The following is an 18,118-nucleotide window of genomic DNA, read 5'->3' as shown; positions in this document are numbered from 1 at the left end:
AAGATTACTCAAACTATTCCAAGTTGAGCTTCAAGTGTCTAACGACTAATTTTAAGAGTAAGAAATACTCCTGATCTTTTTAAATTTCGCCGATATTATCCAAACATCATTAATGCTCGGGTCTGTTAATACCCCTTAGTGTTGGTAGACTTTTAAAAAAATACCTTCAGTGTGTATCTCTGCATCGATTGATTAGTGCATTGATCTGAATCGATGTGGTTATCGAGTTTAAAATTTAATCCGACAGAACTGATGCTCAGCTACTGAGTAAACTGAGTGATCTAGAATGAATATTTGTGCCTTATGCTAATCATCTTCTTGGCTTAACGAGCTTCTAGGTCAAGCTGGCCATCGCATGGCTTGCTTACACTCTCCGATACCAAGTAGTTGGAACTAAATTCTACTATATTAATAGTCGAATATATATAAATATCCCAAAGCTGTCAGGATTCTACTCTGAATAGAAAAGAACTAGCGACGGTTAGCTAGTACTGTGAGTCAATTTGCTTTGCTCAAAAAGACAACAGAAATCCTCTTAAATCATCCTAACCTACTTGTGCAGGACACTGTGTCATTATGGCTGTGCAAATGTTTCTGTTCAAGTACAGTTCAACGTTAAACCAACTGCTCGAACAAGTCAAACAATCAATTACATGTGATTGTTCCAAAACCTTTGCCTTCGCCAAATAGTAGAAACAGTTCGTTTACCGAATGTTGAATATTGAATGGAATCAGGAATAAAAAAAGAGAAATAATAAAAAAAGATTTGGAAAGGAAAGCGAAAGAACAAACAATCTGCACGTAGGAATATTAAAAGTAGGGGAAATGGTGGTAGTAGTAGTTGAGGAAAAACTTTCCCATAGAAAAAAGTCCAAAGAAACGGAAAGTTGAATTCGTTCGGCCTGGAACTTTGGACACGGGTGCCTTCCTGCTTCGCTGCCCGGGTACGTGTGTTTTCCTTTGTAACGAGCTACGGTATTAAGCGGATCGGTTGTAAGTGAAAAGTCAACCGTCGCTTTTCTTTTCGTATTCCTTGACTAAAAGGCTACTTTCCGTTTTTTATTTCGTTGGTACAGTTTTTCCGGTTCGATTTTTCGTTCACCCATCATAATCCTTGGCATTCAGTGCGAATTTTGCTGCTAGTAGGGAAAACTTAAATTTTTCACAACTCACTCAACAGTGTGTATATGTGTGAGTATGGAAGGATCAGTTTACATTTCTTCGCATCTCTTTCTTGCGAAAAGCAAACTTTGTTGCACAACTCGTTCTATTTTCTTGCTTCCTTTCCACACTAACTCGCATCAGTGGCACAGTTTTTTTTAAAGGTGAGGATTGATGAAAAATAGCAATTTGTAAAGTAATGAATGCGAGTCAGACTTGGACAGTTAAATCAGCACGCCACTGGGATTAATTTTTTGTGAGTGCGTGTTTAAAGTTGGACCAAGTTTTAGCTCGGTAACCGAGTTTTCAGCGAACCGAACAAGTGTAACTAGTTTGTGAAATGTTGTTTTTTGAGTTGCTTTCCTTCGACATGTTTTCTTTCCTTTTATTTTAGGAAGAGTTAACGTGAAATTGGTATTTATTTGTGATGAAAAACTAGTTTTTTGTTTTCGTTGTTTGCTACTTATTGCTTAAATAACGCTCTTATATGTTTTGAAAACATCACTAGAGTTTTGTATCATTTTAAAAACTCTTTCTACAACATACACTCGAATTTTAGCTATAGATTTTATAATATGAAGAGAAAACAAGGCTGAAACGTTAAAAAATATTCATAAATAGCAACAATATATTTGGGAGATTCATCAACAGTGCTATCTGAAACAACGAGTAGAGTTGATCAGTAAACATTTAACTCAAGTGCATTATAAGAACTCGCCACATACGTAACTGGGTCGCTAGTACAAAATGTTTCATTCTTGTACGCTGGTCGGGGCAGTTGCTTGTGATTTTAAAATTGTACCAGGACCAAACATATTTTTTCGCTTACGTAGTGCAAGTGTCTTAGTTACTTCTCAGATGCTAGACAACCTATTCGCCCCGCACTGAATGTTTGATGAGCTGGGAATGTGAGGTTCATATAATGATAGTATTTGCCATTCAGCACGATCACAGTCGACACAAGTGAAGCTAGCAGTAGTACAACTGCCAGAACTGATTTTCGGTTTTCCCAGCGTAGAACATAAAAGCGTTCCGTTACCAGTCTACCGGTATTGCCAACCGAATGTGGTTTCCCCCTATTACCTATCTAAGAGAGACGACCACCGTCTAAAAGTTACATGCCTTACTAGCGGTGCCTAGCAGACATTCTGCTAAAATGAACGATCGTTCCGATTGCATTTATTCTTAGATTCGAAGTGCTGACCGTACCCGACACCGTACCGTACGACCAGCGTACATGACGAAGAGTCATGAATGGCCGGAATTGGCCCGTTACTAACCCGTCGACACATATGCAACCAATAAATGTCACCGGTGCTTGAAAGTTGTGCTATTTCCGCTTATTCCTCCGTAACCGTGTGTCTTGTGCTGTACGGTTTCGTGTCGAGGGTGTACGTTGTCCTCCACAAGTAGATTTTCTACTACTTCTATTTAAATAAGTATTAGTAAAGCGAGAAGCTTAGTCGGATGCCGACGACCATCCAATCGATATTAAAAATCGTTTCCATACTCTCGCAGCTCCGCAAAGGAAATGACACTTAAAGCTTGCGGAGATAAAGGTTTTCAACTTGAAATCCTTTTACCTTCGCCCCTCAGCGCTTTATTTTGCATTTTGTAAATGTAATCGATGTCTAAGTCGTCTCGCTAGATGCTTCCTTCGAAGCTTTCTCTTGGGTGACGTATCGATTGTTGCGGAACACTGTTGCTACCGGTGCTAACCTTCCAACCAACGAACGGCCCGGAAGAGTTCGGCTCAAGCGGTACCGACCCCCAGGTTACAGGAACGTCTTTCCACTGGTCGTAAATATAAAAGTGAACGCAATAAAACTACCGCCACCGTAAGTAGGTTTATATTTTTGTGAAATATCCACTTTCCGCTGGAGAGCACGTGACGGATGCCATTTTTTTGGCGCTCTCCATTCTTCAACCATAAGGTACGTCGCCTGTGCGGTCGTTAAACTGGCTTCTCAACGATTTCTTGGGAGGGGGGGGGGGGGGGGGGATAAAAGGCAAATTCGCTGTCAACAGGGTTCACGGTTGGATTTCATCAAGCGGAAGAGATGGTTTTATTTCGCAAGTAACACCTTTGCCACTTGGGATGCAATGCAATGCTTACGAGACAGGGAACGGAAGAAGCAATAAAAAAACGCTCCACTTGCTGCGGCAGTAGTTGTGAGAAATGGAGTAAGATCAGACCGGAAGGCTCGAGTCAACATTTTGGAAACGAAATGAGACTAGTTTTCCTTCATAAAACTGGACGCGATAGCCAAGTTGGTTTTTAATTTGTAAAGTTGAAGAGGGTGATTTGTTCCTCATTTTCATGCTAGACGGACGGACAGCATATCTAATAGCGACGAATAGTTGGTGCGTTTGGTTGTTTCTGTTTGCTCTAACCTACCCACCAAACAACGTACATTCGTCAAGATAAACATTCCTCCACATATAATGATGCAGTGCATCGCCATAAATCTCTACCTAAAAACCTCATACATTACAACAGAGCCATTACTAGATGTAGTTTCCATCGGGGATTTTTTTTGTAGTTCATTTTCTTTTATTTTGAAGTCACGTGGCTTTAAAAGGCTTCTGCAAAGCGCTACTGGAGGAGCCTTTTCAATTCCCTACTTCCCACCATTTTTGTTTTTGGAAAGTAGAAATCACCCAAAGCAAACGTTTGGTGTGCCGGCGCATTATCCCGAAGCGAACTATAAGGTTTTTCGCCCATTACTATAACGCCAACGCCGAACGTGGAATGGGACGTGGAAGCCGGCTTTGGTTGCCGACCGGTCCATACTTCCATCTTGATAAAAAGTAATTAATTTCATAAATGTAATTTGTTAACAGCATGTTAACATGTCTGCATGTCTGTCTGCTAGTATGAAATGGTGTCCACAGTGGATCGGGGAGAATGGAGGAGAATTGTGAGGTAATTTTAGGGGTTCTCTTATCCCTATTATAAGTTGGTTTAGAGCAGAAAATAGAAAGCAGAAAAAAGGGAGACGTTTTGCAATTGTAAAACAATAATAATGTTTAGGATAATTCACGCTCAACAAAATAAATAAGAAAAATTGGTTTTGACATAACTTTTACTAATAAAAATATGAAAAGGTTAAAATATTGCCTAAACTATAACAACGTAGCATTGTGGACTATCTTTCCCTCTCATTCTCTCAGGTAAATGTTTAATTAAAACACTGCCAGGTCTGGTGGAGGAACGACAAATGGTAAAGAAAATAGTGATCTGGCAGTGGAAATAATTACATTAGGCAAATGTGTTACCATTTACCGAGCAGCCGGCCGAGTAGAAATCGACCGGCGAAACCATAAGGCCAGTGGAGCAAGTGGTGGTGGCTCATTGCATTCGTTTGAGCCTTCTGTCTACGAAGCTAAGCTAAATGTGGCCAAATGACAGAAGTTGAACTCGAGCTGTGCTATCTTTAGCAAATTTTCCTTTCTCTTGTTGCACCTAATGAACGATCGATTGTGCGTGCCTTTCGTGTGTCGTCTTCCGGCCAAAGCGTATACTTTAAATACTTTTTTGGATACATTTTTGAAGCAATTCTATTTTGGCAAACAAAAATTATATCGAAATTGAATATCGAATCATATCGAAGAGGAATGAATTTTCCGTCCGTTCACTGTGGAAGAAATTTTTCTTCGTGTCTTCTCACGCTCCGTTCCACACGCGCCCGTTGCGTGAACAGACTGCTTGCGAATGGAGGGTAAATTGGAATTGCATAAATAAGACGTTTCGAAAAATTGATGTGTGACTATTTACGTTCCTTCCAATTTCCCCCGCAAAACCACACCCGTCAACCGTTTCCGACAATTGAACAAATCAGGAATGGCTCCGTGACACTGCAAGCGTGACACTGGTTCATGCCCTCGCACTTGGGTTGGCACCAGCAGGAGGGCAAAAAAATTGAACCAAGAAACAAAACAAAATAAACGGAGCCAAAGAACACGCTCTTACAGCTAAAGTGGCTGTGCATAATTTTCCCCTTTTTACCCAAACCGATAACATTCCACGTCGGGGAATGCGTGTGTGTGTGTGCTTTTTCTTCTTCTCCCTGTGTTTCCCGTGCTGGCTCGCTATCTCTCTCTCTCCCTCCATTAAAATCCCTATGCCTGGGGAAAAAAACATTTTGGACGAAAATTTGCCCTGTGATTTCATTACAAGCTCGAGCTGGTTGAAGCAGTTTTCGAGCGACGATGTAACTCGCTTTTTTTTGTCATACATTATTATGATTTTTGTTGTGTTTTTGCATGGTGCCTTCTTAGCAAAAGTGGCCTGCACATAGTTGAACGATGAGTGAACAATGTTTTGACGAAGAAATGAAACATGAAAAATCGTCTGGGAGAAAAAAAAAAACCCGAAATAGGAAAAAAGCCACCTAACCTTCAAACTGGTTGATTTCAAACGATTTTGCCACCGAGCGTCTTCAATTGTTCACATTGTTATTTCGTTTTCTCTTTAGTCAATCTTTTCACCCTTCATTTTCATGTGAAATGTAATTTATTCAATATTGTTGTTATGTTTTGGTGCTTTTCTTTGTATTTTACTCCTGCTGTGGTGTCAAAATAGAATTTCTCTCGAGCGAAATGTGCTTATCGATTATGTCTTACTTGTTACGAATTGCTTTGGAACTTTAAAATGCAAAAGAAAGAAGAACGTGTGGGTGGGATTGCTGTGTTTTGCAGGTGCAAATGCAACAATTTACTGAAGGAATCAACTACATGATGATTGTTGTACTGAAAGTGTAGTCTTTGGATAGAAAAATCTAAATGATTTTTATGATATATTCAATTTTGAAGGCAATATCAGGTCAGGCCATCTCGTAAGGCAACGGTGGACGCTGTTAAGAATAAAAAATTTTTGACTCGTCAATAAAGAGTTTAAGCATTTTACACAGCAAAGTAAAGAGTGAGAAGAACGCTTTGGAGAGCCCTATTTTAATTTAAAATACGCATAATCAACATGAAACCTATTATCTCCTAATTAATCTCTTGGGATCATACACACTCCAATTCGTTGATGGCTATAAATTTGGAGCATTATTTATGGACCAAAGCTTCACCGTCACTTGCCGAACAGTAAGTGTCCTGGGACTTGACATAATGAAGCTTTTTTACCTCAAACCGTGTCACAAAATTTTTACTACAAGATGATTGAGTGACAATTTCCGCTATAAATTATACTTTCTGAATAGACAATGTTAAATAAAAAAATGTCTATCCCTGTATAAACTATTTCTCTCTGAAAATGATCCCGATAAGAGCAACTCGCCTAGCTAACTAGTCCCAGGTGTAGTAACCTGGAACGTCCTTATTAGCTTCTAAATTGCAAACTTCATTCGGGAAATGAGTTATCAGACGAGCTTGAGAAGTTTCTTCATTATCAGAGTGACCACGCTGTTTTTTCACCTCACCCGAAACCGGAATCGTTTCCATTCGTTTTCCCGTTTATGGTACAATATTAACACGATGCTCGGGCAACCCCAGTTGCTATAAAATGAGTTTAAAATATACATCGTTCAGCTGCTCATATACCGAGCAAGGGATTGGTCAGTCTGCCGTCCCGAATCAAGTGACGACGATGCCTTGATAGCTTAATAAATCATAATCGGTAACAATAAAATTGATGTCGAACGCGGTGGTGAAAAGTTTCCTGGCAAACCTGGCTAGGGAAGGCCACATCGTCCGGCAGTACGTCGACGCTTCGACATCTGAACGCAACGTCCGGAAGGAAGTAAATTTATGGACTAGAATCATGGGCCCATGCTATGGCATGCACGCATTCGCCACACGAGCTGTATACGAAGGTAGAATGAAGCACAGGAAAAAATATACTAAAAACGAACGCACGGCAACAACCCGGTTTCGTTCAGCAAATAAACAAACATTGACCAACATGGCACTCGTGTGAGTGTGTGTGTCACGCATGGCCATGTTTTGGTTCGTCCAGGATCCAAACACTCCCGGTGTACGTTTAGCCGGGGATAGGTGCTGCAAATAATGTGTGGTCGGTGTTCGCAGACTCGTCGTGCACGGAGCACGGGATGAGTTATTAAAATGAATAGATGTAATCAGCATTGAATTATGAAAATGATTAATTTCCACTCGTTTGTGTGTGACCCACGCAACAGCATCGAGCAAACGATCGTGCCCGAGCTACGGTGCAACGCCTTTGCCAACTTTGTCGCCAGCCACAGGACTGGTGAATCGATGCACCCTTGTCGAGTCGTCCTTGGTTTTGGGGTGGCTTTTTGGGGAATTTGTTCGCCACATCTAGCTAGGTGCGGGGGGAAATTGGGCCGGCCGCTCCTGGTGCTGCACTTGTCGAGCGCAGCCCACGAAAAGCAGGCCCACTTGCCCCTCCCATCGTGTGTGCAGCGTGACTCGCGCGTGTAGAATATTTATAACGAGAAAAAGCCAATTTATCGGAAAGCAATTCCGGAGGCTCGTTTGATTATTTATTTGCGTTTTAACCTTTCCGAAGCTCGGGTGCAGCATGTTCAGGGCGCTCGTTTTATTTTTATTTTTTCCTTCCGAGTGTTGCTGAGGATCCGCACCTGATTGTGCTTCTGATTGCAACCGATCGCGTTTTGGTGTGGGAAAAAAGTAAGAAGGAGTGGGCTGGAGGGAAACTCCGTGTTGATACATTTTATTGAAGGTGTCACCTGCCGCGTACCCTGCGCGAAAGGGGTGACATGGTGTACCATTCTAATGGTTGCTCTATCGATGGATAATTTGAATCCAATCGAACGTGGAAAACCCTACGCTCCTGTGTACAAGTGCAAGTGAAAATAAAACTAAAGCCTGCAACATGGCACCTGTAGTGTGCTTGTTATTCGAAGGATTTGATTTGGTTTTTTGTTGTTACGCCGTTAAGTAACCCTTTCTATTGTGCTGTGCTTTAAAAAAAAAAAACAAAACCGTACTCGATGCCAATACTCCTAACACCGCAGGATTACGGTATGGTTGGCAAATTCTAGAAAAAAATCCTATTCCAGAGTCAGCTGGTAGCTGGATCCGGGTGGTTCGTGGTCTACGCGCTTCACCTTTGCGGTGGTTAACCGATGGTGTGATTTGAAAAATTATTGCCTAGGCTATAAATTAATCTCTCCTATCTATTTGAGGCCATTTTAGGTGATAAATTTGATTTGCTACTCCTATGCGCAGCAGAACCGAGGTCACTTTGGTTTGTTTTTGGGTTTAAGTATTTTTAAATAACAACTCAATTTGTTTAAAAATCTATGTGGAAGCTTGTTCTTGGATATACAAATTACATAAATTGGTTTTTAAACATATAAATTGGTTCGCATTTTACTAAACTGCAATGCCGGCAAAATTGAACCGAGTTTCGAGTAACGAATAATTTTTTATTGATTATTATTATTGAATTTTTTTATGTAATAGATGCTTAAAAGTATATCAAATATATTCAATTTGAATACGAATTTTACAAAATGATACATTTTTCTAACAATTATATATTTATTTTTCTCTTTCGCCTTCAGGTACGTGTCTCTCCTACAGGACAGCTCTCCTGGATGAGTATCTAAACAGTAGTTAGCGCAAGTAGTAATCAGTGTGCATGTTTAGCTCTTCCCTCATGTGCGTTTTTCACGTGGACAGGAGAGTAATAACACTCAATTTATAACCATAAAAAGTCATGTAGAACACATCAAGCACTTGACAATCGAGTGCCACTTTCCGCTCAAGTGTCGCTCACTTGCTGTGCTGCATGCTAATTTGCACCCTTTTGCACGCACGACAACCAGGTGTACAGGAGCATGTTGTGCCTGTGCCTCTGTGTGTGTGTGTGAGTGGCATCCTTTCGAATAAAAAAGCAGGACAACCCACCAACCAAAGGATGACCCGATGCAAACGACGACGTACGCTGAAGAACGATTGCTAAATGACATGCAAATGAAAAGGAAAAATATGCTACCCCGTTATCCTTTTATATCCATTTCGGAGGCAAAGGACACAACCGGGACGCAACGACATTCGGTGCCAATAAATATGCACTTGGCCCTTCGCCCTACCGTTGGGTGGGATTGTTACAGCGGTCAGCAAAAAACAGATAGGACACGTTGACACTAAAGGAAGAAGGGGTTAACAAAAAAAAGGGTTTCAAGTTGTGATTTTTTTTTGGTGTTGTTTTTACAACGTGTATCGTTGAACCTGGGCAGCACATTTCTTTCAAAGGCTGTAAACACTTACCCCGTTTCCGGTGGGTACGAAGAAAAATTGAAAATAAAAAATTCAAACCATTGTTCAAAGCAAATAGCTGACACGCATATTCGAACTGAGGAAAGAATTCCTGGTTTTCGTCGATGTCTATTGCACAGGCAAGGTGGACAACAATAAACCGCCTAACCTGTAAGGTCATCTACAAACAAACGATCTAAAGCGGGCGAACGAAAAAAAAATCCGAGCTGATACTGATTCCTACTCCCCTCCTCCACGCTCCAAGTGTTCGTGCGTTGGTCCGTGTGAAAAGCGGAAGTATGACCTTTTGAATAAATATTCAACTTCATGTGAAGTACGGTTCGTACTGGGACTTACGGTGAAGTATCTCTGTCGTGAGTTGTTGCTGTGTATGGGTCGGTTCTTCCAAGGCTTGAAGGTGTGAACTCCTTCCAAAAAGCTGTCTTTTTTCTCACTTCGCTTCTCAGTGAAACAGGACATTTTTCCCACCTTGTTACTACAAAGCCGGTGGGCCGAGGGCACCGAAGAGTGGTCGCTTTTTTTGGGTGGTGTAAACTTCACTTTCCGGTCAACCCCGTTAGCTTAGCACCTTTGTTTATTTGCATTCGCGCACCCGTTGTATCCGTTCGGAAGACCGAAAGATGCCTTCCGGAAATTGAGGGTTGCCTTCAACAAAACAGGGAAACAAGTGACCTCTGGCGCATAAAAGAATGGAACAAAATTCTCCTTCCTCGTACCCCTCTGTAAGCAACGACTGTTGACTGTTGTTGTTGTTGTTGTTGTTGCTGAAATGGGGATCAAATAAGAGAGAAAGAAACAAACTCACACAACCTTAAGCCGTTAAGAATGACCACGTTCCAGGAAGTAGCGTTTTTTTGGTGTTTTGGGGAGAGCCCGTCGAACCCTGTGGCTCACAACACCACAAACAGAAAAAAGAACGCGAAACAGAAAAAGGGTTCACAGGAATAAAGAATGAACAAAATGTCGAATATCGAGGATATAAATTGGTGCTTTCTCTACCGGAGCAGCGAAAGCCGTACGACAGCAGCAAGTCTAGGTGGACAAAACGCACGCCCAAGGGTCTCATCCACACCTCCTTCACGGGGCATAGTTTACGGCCGATGAAAGACTTCGTGTAGTGTTCTGTGTGTGTGTATATATATTTGGTTTAGTCCAGTTTTTCGCGCGGTATGCTTTGTTTGTGAAAATTTTCGGTGGTTAATTTGCATACCGCTTTGACTTTACTTACCGGTTTGGATTATTGCTTTCATTTTCGGCTTTTCTTTCGGTAATCGTTTTTCTCGTCTAGTTTTTAGGTGGAACTTCCGTGTGTTTTTATTGCAACATGTTTTTTCTTTACTCCTGTGGTGGGAAATAGACGGTGAGGGGATGAATTATTTTCAACAAGTGGAGGTTATGCAAATGTAAATACTATCTTTAGGATAATTACAGTAGAAAAATAGTACGTCAAAAAGAGTGTTTCAACAAAGGCGGGGCAAAGTGGTTTTCGGTAAAACATTCAAGAAAAAAAGAGTTTAAATATTGTTTAGAAACATTTTGCATGGACAATAATTTATTTATTTTTATTCACATTTGATGATTACGGTCCAGTGCCGTATTGTCAGACAATAATTTAATTCCTTCAAAAATACTATTCCTTGGTCTGTAAGGTACTTCATTTAAAATGCTTTACAGTTCCCTGTTTATCAACAAAAACAATTTTACACAGCAAATAAATATCTCGAGAGTCTTGTGGTGGATTTATTTGTGGATAAATCAAAATAATTGGACCGAACGGTTCACGCAAGCTGCATCACTCGAAACCGAGGTCTGCCAGGAGCATTCCGGAAGTGATAGATATTCCTGCCCGCGAAAGGAAGCAATTGAAAGGGACAGAAACCGGGCGTGCAATAAAAAGAAACCAACGAAAGACCATGGATAAAATGAATAGAAAATACGGAAATGAGGAAAAAAAAACACGATCAAATAGTAAATATCACGAATCGCGAGAAAATCAAAAGGGCTAAGAAAATGAAGCAAACAAAAAAGACCCAAAAAAAAAATACAACAAAACAGTAGAGGATGCATATCGATGGCACAGGACGGCAGGAGAGAGCTCACAACTAAAGTTAAGAAATTTATGGTCTCGTTTTAGGGAAGTTACGGTGGTCAAATAAGTGAATTCGAAGGCCGGAAGCACGGAAGCCCAAAATTGAAATTCTCGATTCGCGTTTTTTAAACGTTTTCAGTTTTTCGGGTGTGATGTATAGAGAGAGAGAGTTGAACGCGAGCTACATTTTCGGTTGCTATTGTGTGTCTTTTTTTCACAACTTTACTTTGCTCCGTTTCCTTCAATGAAACCAACGTCCTTAGAAAAGCATTTCGCGCTCACTGGGACAGGTCTGTCAAATTGCAGAATAATTGCATTTCACCAGTAGTGTCGGTGGCGGTGGCGCAAAGAGTAAAACGAAGCAACCAGTACACGGAAAGTGGTTGCGATTTGTCAGGGTAGGCCGAACGGAATAAAAAATGTAGTGGTCATTTCGGTGTTAAAGAAAAAAACAACAGCACAAAAAACTACTACCGAATACTCTATGGACAAAGGATCCCGGCAGTGAGCAAGGAAACCCAGGGAACCTGAGCCCGTGAGACGCCAAAATTTCAACCGGTAGACCCCCAAAACGCGGTTCATGAATAAAACGTTTCTAAACATTATGTTAAATAGATATCATTAGAAACCAGTTTCGGGGAGGTTTGCCCGGAAGAGGCCAGTTTGGATGGGTTGGTCAAACTTCCGCAAGGAAGTCGGTGGTGGCAAATTATGGCAAATATCCACCGAAAGCTAATGGAAGGGGACCGCCAAAAATCTTTCACTGGCGAGTGTTTTTTTGTTGGTAGGCAGGAAACAAAAACAAAAAAAGGTAGCAAAAGACCTTAAACAAACATGATAGAAGAAAGACCATTTTGTGTGTTTTTGGCTTTCCCGAAGAAGAAGCACTAATCGTGGCCCAAAGGGAGTTTCCGGTGGGGATAGCATATTTGGGAAGAAATAAATTATAGATCCTTGCATTTGATTACACACCCGTGTTGAGTTGGGTGTTGTTTTGCTATGGTTGAAGGACGCTACTAAGACGGTCACTACTGTTTGCTTACGGATAGAGTTAGGTTTTGAGAAGTCATGCAAAAGGTGTCTTGTATTTGGCACCAATAAATTAACAGTTGGTGAAAACATGTTTCGCAACTGTTCGTTGTACCTGGCCAGAAGGAGTTTACGGCTCGCTAATGATGAAATGGTGAGTGATTATGCTTTCCCGGGTTTCGAACAACACTTTCTACCGGCACTGATGGATGGATAACACTGATGGATGGATCGGCTAGAAATAGTTGATTTGAAGATTGTTGAACATGTTCCATGTTTCTTGTAGTTTGTGTAGTGTTTTCTTTTCCAACGAGGACAACAGGCTTTTGAGCAAGCTTCCGTCAGCAGCAACGATGATTAATTGTTGCTGTGTGATTGTTGTTACGTACGGGAAAACATGTTTTATCTGCATTCGATATAATTTTATTCATATTTCTTAGCTGGGAATTCGTTGCTAGCATGCTTAACCTACAATGGGCACACTAATCTTACACTATGGCTTGAATTTGATTATGGTCGTCATGTAGGAGTAGGTCTTGTTGATCATCTTGTTATAATGTGATAAATTCGTTTGTTTCTTATTATAAGAATTCAGCATTTTACAGCTCGTTTTGCAACTTGCAACATCATTTTTTTAATATTTGTTGACTGTTTGTTGCTGTAGTGGTTTTCGTGTATTCGTGCAGGATAGTGAGGACTAACTTTTCAACTTCGTGGAATCTTCTAGTAGTCTAGTAAGACATTCGATGACCGGCGAGTCTTACAAGTTCGTTAAGCCAAGGAGAAGAAGAAGAATCGTGCAGCGTTCTTTTTGTTTGAGCCTGTTGAGGTGCGCATTGCGTTGACGTCCTTACTAAAAACTATCACCCATCAGTAAATTACTCTAGACTCACCGTTCACCTTTTTGTCAATCACCGATTAAGCTTAGCTGATCGTTTTTGTGGAAGCAATTTATCAGACTTAATGGAACTGTCAAAATAGAACGAACGGTTTGAAATGAAAGCCACAATCACACGAAAGCCGATCTTATCGAAACAGAAAATGCTGTTCGCATGTACATGCCATAAAAGCCTGTATTTGCTAAAGAAATATGTTTCATACCGATTGTTCAACTTGATCATCAAATTAATTTAAGGCTCATTTGGTTTAACTATCATATAAACCTATAAAGCGTGGTACTTCGTTAAAGACTCACTCCTGTGCGATAGTAGCAATACCAACCGAGTTATTTCCCGTCCTCCTTCCTTTCTCCCTGTACCCTACGCTTTGAAAGCGGAGCAAGTAATGAAACGTAAAGAAAGGTACACTACATTACCGTAGCATAAAATAAACATAATTTCTTTTTTATGTTTACGACAGCAAATTAATTGTTCAGATAATTGAAACTGTCATCGGACAGTGTTCCTTTGGTGGTCGGGTGCAAAAATTAAACTCCCAGAACAAAAAACGAGCATATAAACCATTCGAAAGAAAGGACAAACCGTAGAGTGCGGGCAGTTGCAGTCGCGTGGATGAACTGAATTCTTGCACCGAAGAAGTAAAACGAAGGTGAGAGAAAATCATACGCTCTCACTGGGCCATAATCGTTAGGGGTTTCTTTTTTATGGATCATTGTGTTTTTTTTTGCCTTTAAATTACCGGCTACCGACAATCATAAAAGGGAAAGGCGATGATGGTGGGTGTGATTTGTGAATCGCTGTCACTCGTTTTATTTCCACTTTCACTCTTCGAAACGATTGCGGTTTTCTCGCCCGTTTGTTTTTTCCTATTAATGGCATATAGATGATTGGCATGAATAACACATTCGTCTAAGGTTCTAGTTTTATGCTCATGATCGTTCGGCATTAGATTTTTATTATGTTACTTTATGTACGTATCCCTTTCGAAAGGGAAGCATAACAAAAAACCTAGGAGTTTTGAACCGGCCATCAAAGGTTGTGCACAAAACGTCACCATTAATGACACTCGCACTAATAAAGAAGGTGTACCCTGGCCACGGCTGGTTTACCGCTGTACCTTTCGATTCGATTGAATTGTAATGAAACTTTCGTTTTTCGGATGTTTATGCGTTGATGCAGTAACTTCGATCACACAACGCGATCGTCGAGGGTTTGCTGCCGGGCTGCGTGATGATAACATAAACCATATCGCGTGAATATGTACCACAAATTTTTGCATACAACTTGGTTAGCCGTCCCATTGCTATGCATGAATACGATTGTAGGTGTGTTGATTTGGAAATTGATACATTAATGCTAGAGTCATTGCAAGGATCATTATTCCAGGCATAGCCATCTGATGCGAAACAGTTTTATTGTGAATTAGATATACTACCGTTCCACCAATAATTATTAATATGTTTGACTGTATGGCGCATTGTTTCCGGCAGCTTTGTACATAAAATATGAACTGGAATTTAATGCGTTTCGTTGCTTGGTTCTGTCAGCCAAGAAGAGGCTCTCTAAGCAGACGAAAAATTGCGTTATAACTAGAAATTATTCATTAACTGGAAATTATTGCTGGTTATAAATTCACCGAAGTCAGTGCGTGGATAATAAATAGAAATATTTTGACTAGCAAAGAAAGTTCATAAATCACAGAAAAAATATTTCAAAAAGAATTGAGGACTGTTATCGAGCTATGGAGCAATTCTTTCCCTGCACATCCAATCACGACCAGGACCTGGAGTGAATAAGGAATAGAAATGAAAGTTTGAAAGGATGATTTGTATGCCAAGCTATAAATAAAACGATCCAAACGGAACGGAAAAGAACATGGCAATTTCTTCAAACTTGTCAAACGCAATGAAACAGTGAGTTGAAATGTTTGTCTATTTTTTTTTGCTTCTTCTGCTCACTCCACTATATTTCATCGCGGAATTGCAATGGTCATTCGCTCTGGGTCACGGCACATTGTGCGAAGGTGCGTGAATACCTCCAGGGATGCGAATAATAGGACCTCAACCGGTGCAGAAAGGCTAAACTAGACAAATCGATTGACGATTGACTGACGCGCGCGCGTATGCTTTTCCTTTAGACAAAATACATATTTTTAGACAATTTTTCATACACCCGGAGGGCGTGATGCGTGACGTGCGTGAGCGTGGTAAAGTGGGTGGTGATAGAAGAACATTTTCCCCTATCAGGTGCAGACATCCATCGATCGAATACAGGCCGAAAAATAATCTCAAACCGCGCGGAAAGTGCATCAGGAAACGGGAACGAATGCAATCGACCCGTAAAGCCCGGCTCGACACTCTTCTTTCGGAGGACCACTTTTGTTGATTTCGACATTAGAATCCTTCTCGCACGATGAGTGCTTAGAATGCACCGTTTTGCCGTTGAGTGTTAGGCTTTTGGGGGTGGAAAAAAACGGCTTAGCAAAAACGGTACACCCAAACCCTGTCCGGCACAGATCGGGTTTTTGGGGGGGTGAAAGGCTTATGATTTATTTTCTATAATTTGAGTGCACGTTTAAAATATTTTTCACACATCGTCTCTGTCCGGGGTGACGTCGTACGGTACACGGTCGGTGGACGTTGTCAGATGAAGCGAGAATCGATTGGCAAGGCTTTTCGGGGTTTGCATTTAGTTGAGTGCGAGGAGGGAGGGCTCCTGAGCATATTTTTCGAAGGAGCCGTTCTGGAAAGGTTAGTTTGGGTAATTTATTGCAAATTTATGCAATGCATGTGGGTCTTATATGAGAAATTAATGTAGCATTTAAGACACCTTTTGGAGCCACTTAAAATTTGGCATATTAAATTGTACACACAGCCTATGTAGTGGGTGGATTTTTTTTTATTTTGCAAATCGTCTATCGCCAATAATTGATTGCTCTTCACACTGGTGTAGTTTCTACCTGAAGAAAACAACGAAATATTATGATACAAATGATCGTTTAACTCAACAGGACAAGAAGTTTGCCTGTGCTGCTTGCCGTTGTCAACCTCTAATCGATCAAATACCCTTATCATCGAGCCGCTCCAATGCCCTTGTCACACGCGGGTTCGGCAGGTGTGTTGTTTATCATTTGCCGTGATTTCAAACTGTCAACGACATGCTGCCAATTGTCAAAAAGCCCATTCCATCCGGTCAATGTTGCGCAAGTGGAAGCTCGCCCGAAATAAAATAAATTGCACACCATTTTTCATCCTCCGCCTCTGGCGGCTCATACCTTGCTCCGTTCCTGTCAGCAACGTGTTGGACGTCGTCCTTTTACGGTGGATGTGATTTATCAAGTGCATCTCGGTTCGGTTGTGAAAAATGCAAACCGTCGTTTATCGTCGGGCGGCCATCGGGCGTTTTGCTTGGTAAACGATTTAAATTCAATTATCCAACAAGCCTCAAGGAACAAAACCTAAAGAAATAAAAAATTGTAGAAAGGAAACGGGCTGAAGGCAACTTCAATTCGGCGTCAAGCAAATCGGTTCCATTCTTGCTAGAATCGACCCGCAACAGCTTATGTTTGGGGGGGTGGTGTTTCCTTTCTCCTCCCGGCAGCAATCTGCATTCCTCCACCATTTACCCATTCCAGCGCCGTAATTATGACCATAATCAAATTTGAATTATTTAGTCGAAAGGTGAATCCCCCGAACCGAGTCGTCTGTGTGATTCGTCTGCTTGGAGACGGGTTTACGAGTCATTGCTAGTAGGAATGGTGTAGGGTTTTTGTGTTGTTCCACCGGAAAATTTGAGCTTGTGTTTACATTTCGGTATAAATAAATAACAGTTAAGCGTACATTTCCTTACCCGAACCTGGAACGACGAGCATTTCCTTCAAAAATTGGTACCCATGAAATGTTCGGTCTAGGGAGGATTGTTGGAGGTTGAAGAAGGCTACTAAATTTAGTTTTCTTTTAGGGGAAAATTGATGATCGATAGGCCAGGAAATGGAGCATTAGCTTTCCTTTGGTACAGTCTACCAGTTCTCCTGTTGAACTTCTCATGTGTATTGCGAATGTTTTGATGTTTTTTCCGAATTTTGAGTTTTGGTACGTTCGGTATGAAGTGGTTTGAGAAAGGTTATAATATGCTAGGATCCTACATTTATCATCCATACTACAACAATACTGTCACCTTTTCCCAAGAAGTCTTGAGGCCGTTAGTTAAGACCTTACACATGGCTGTCGCAATTTTTTGCATTTGCAAAGGTTTATCTGACTTTCTACAATTAATTGTCCCTGTGTCTGAAGTGAATAGAATATAGTTTTCTGATTAAGATTTTCCCCCAAAACATCTGTAGCTCGATGAAGTAATATTAAAGGGAAGTTTCCTCCAGAAAGATGTTTTTACAAGTGTCTTTAGCTACTCATATTAAGGCTAATCTTATAGACGGCAAGCTAATGGTCTGTTTTGTGAAGCAATATCCATATTATTTAAAATATTCTTCAACGCTTGAATGTGTGATTTGATGTCACTTTGAGAGTACACATCATCACGAATAAAACAATAGAGCACTTGTTCACATCGCAAAAAAAATTCCTAATCCTATATTTCATCCTTAAATTCAACCTTTTTTGTTCAACCTGACCTTCTAGCTATTCCTTCTCTGATCCATCACTTTCATAGTTTTTCTTCTGATTGTGTAGCTCGTTCTTTTGTG

General features: G+C 40.8%; 1 protein-coding gene across 6 annotated transcripts in view; it reads left to right on the top strand.

Moving 5' to 3' along the window:
- Nucleotides 1-18,118, top strand: part of LOC126561272 (uncharacterized) — a 125,367-nt gene that overhangs the window by 62,456 nt on the left and 44,793 nt on the right. The window lies entirely within an intron of this gene.

Source organism: Anopheles maculipalpis, chromosome 3RL, assembly GCF_943734695.1.
Source record: "Anopheles maculipalpis chromosome 3RL, idAnoMacuDA_375_x, whole genome shotgun sequence".
NCBI lineage: Eukaryota > Metazoa > Arthropoda > Insecta > Diptera > Culicidae > Anopheles > Anopheles maculipalpis.
This window is presented reverse-complemented; position numbering and strand designations above follow the sequence as displayed.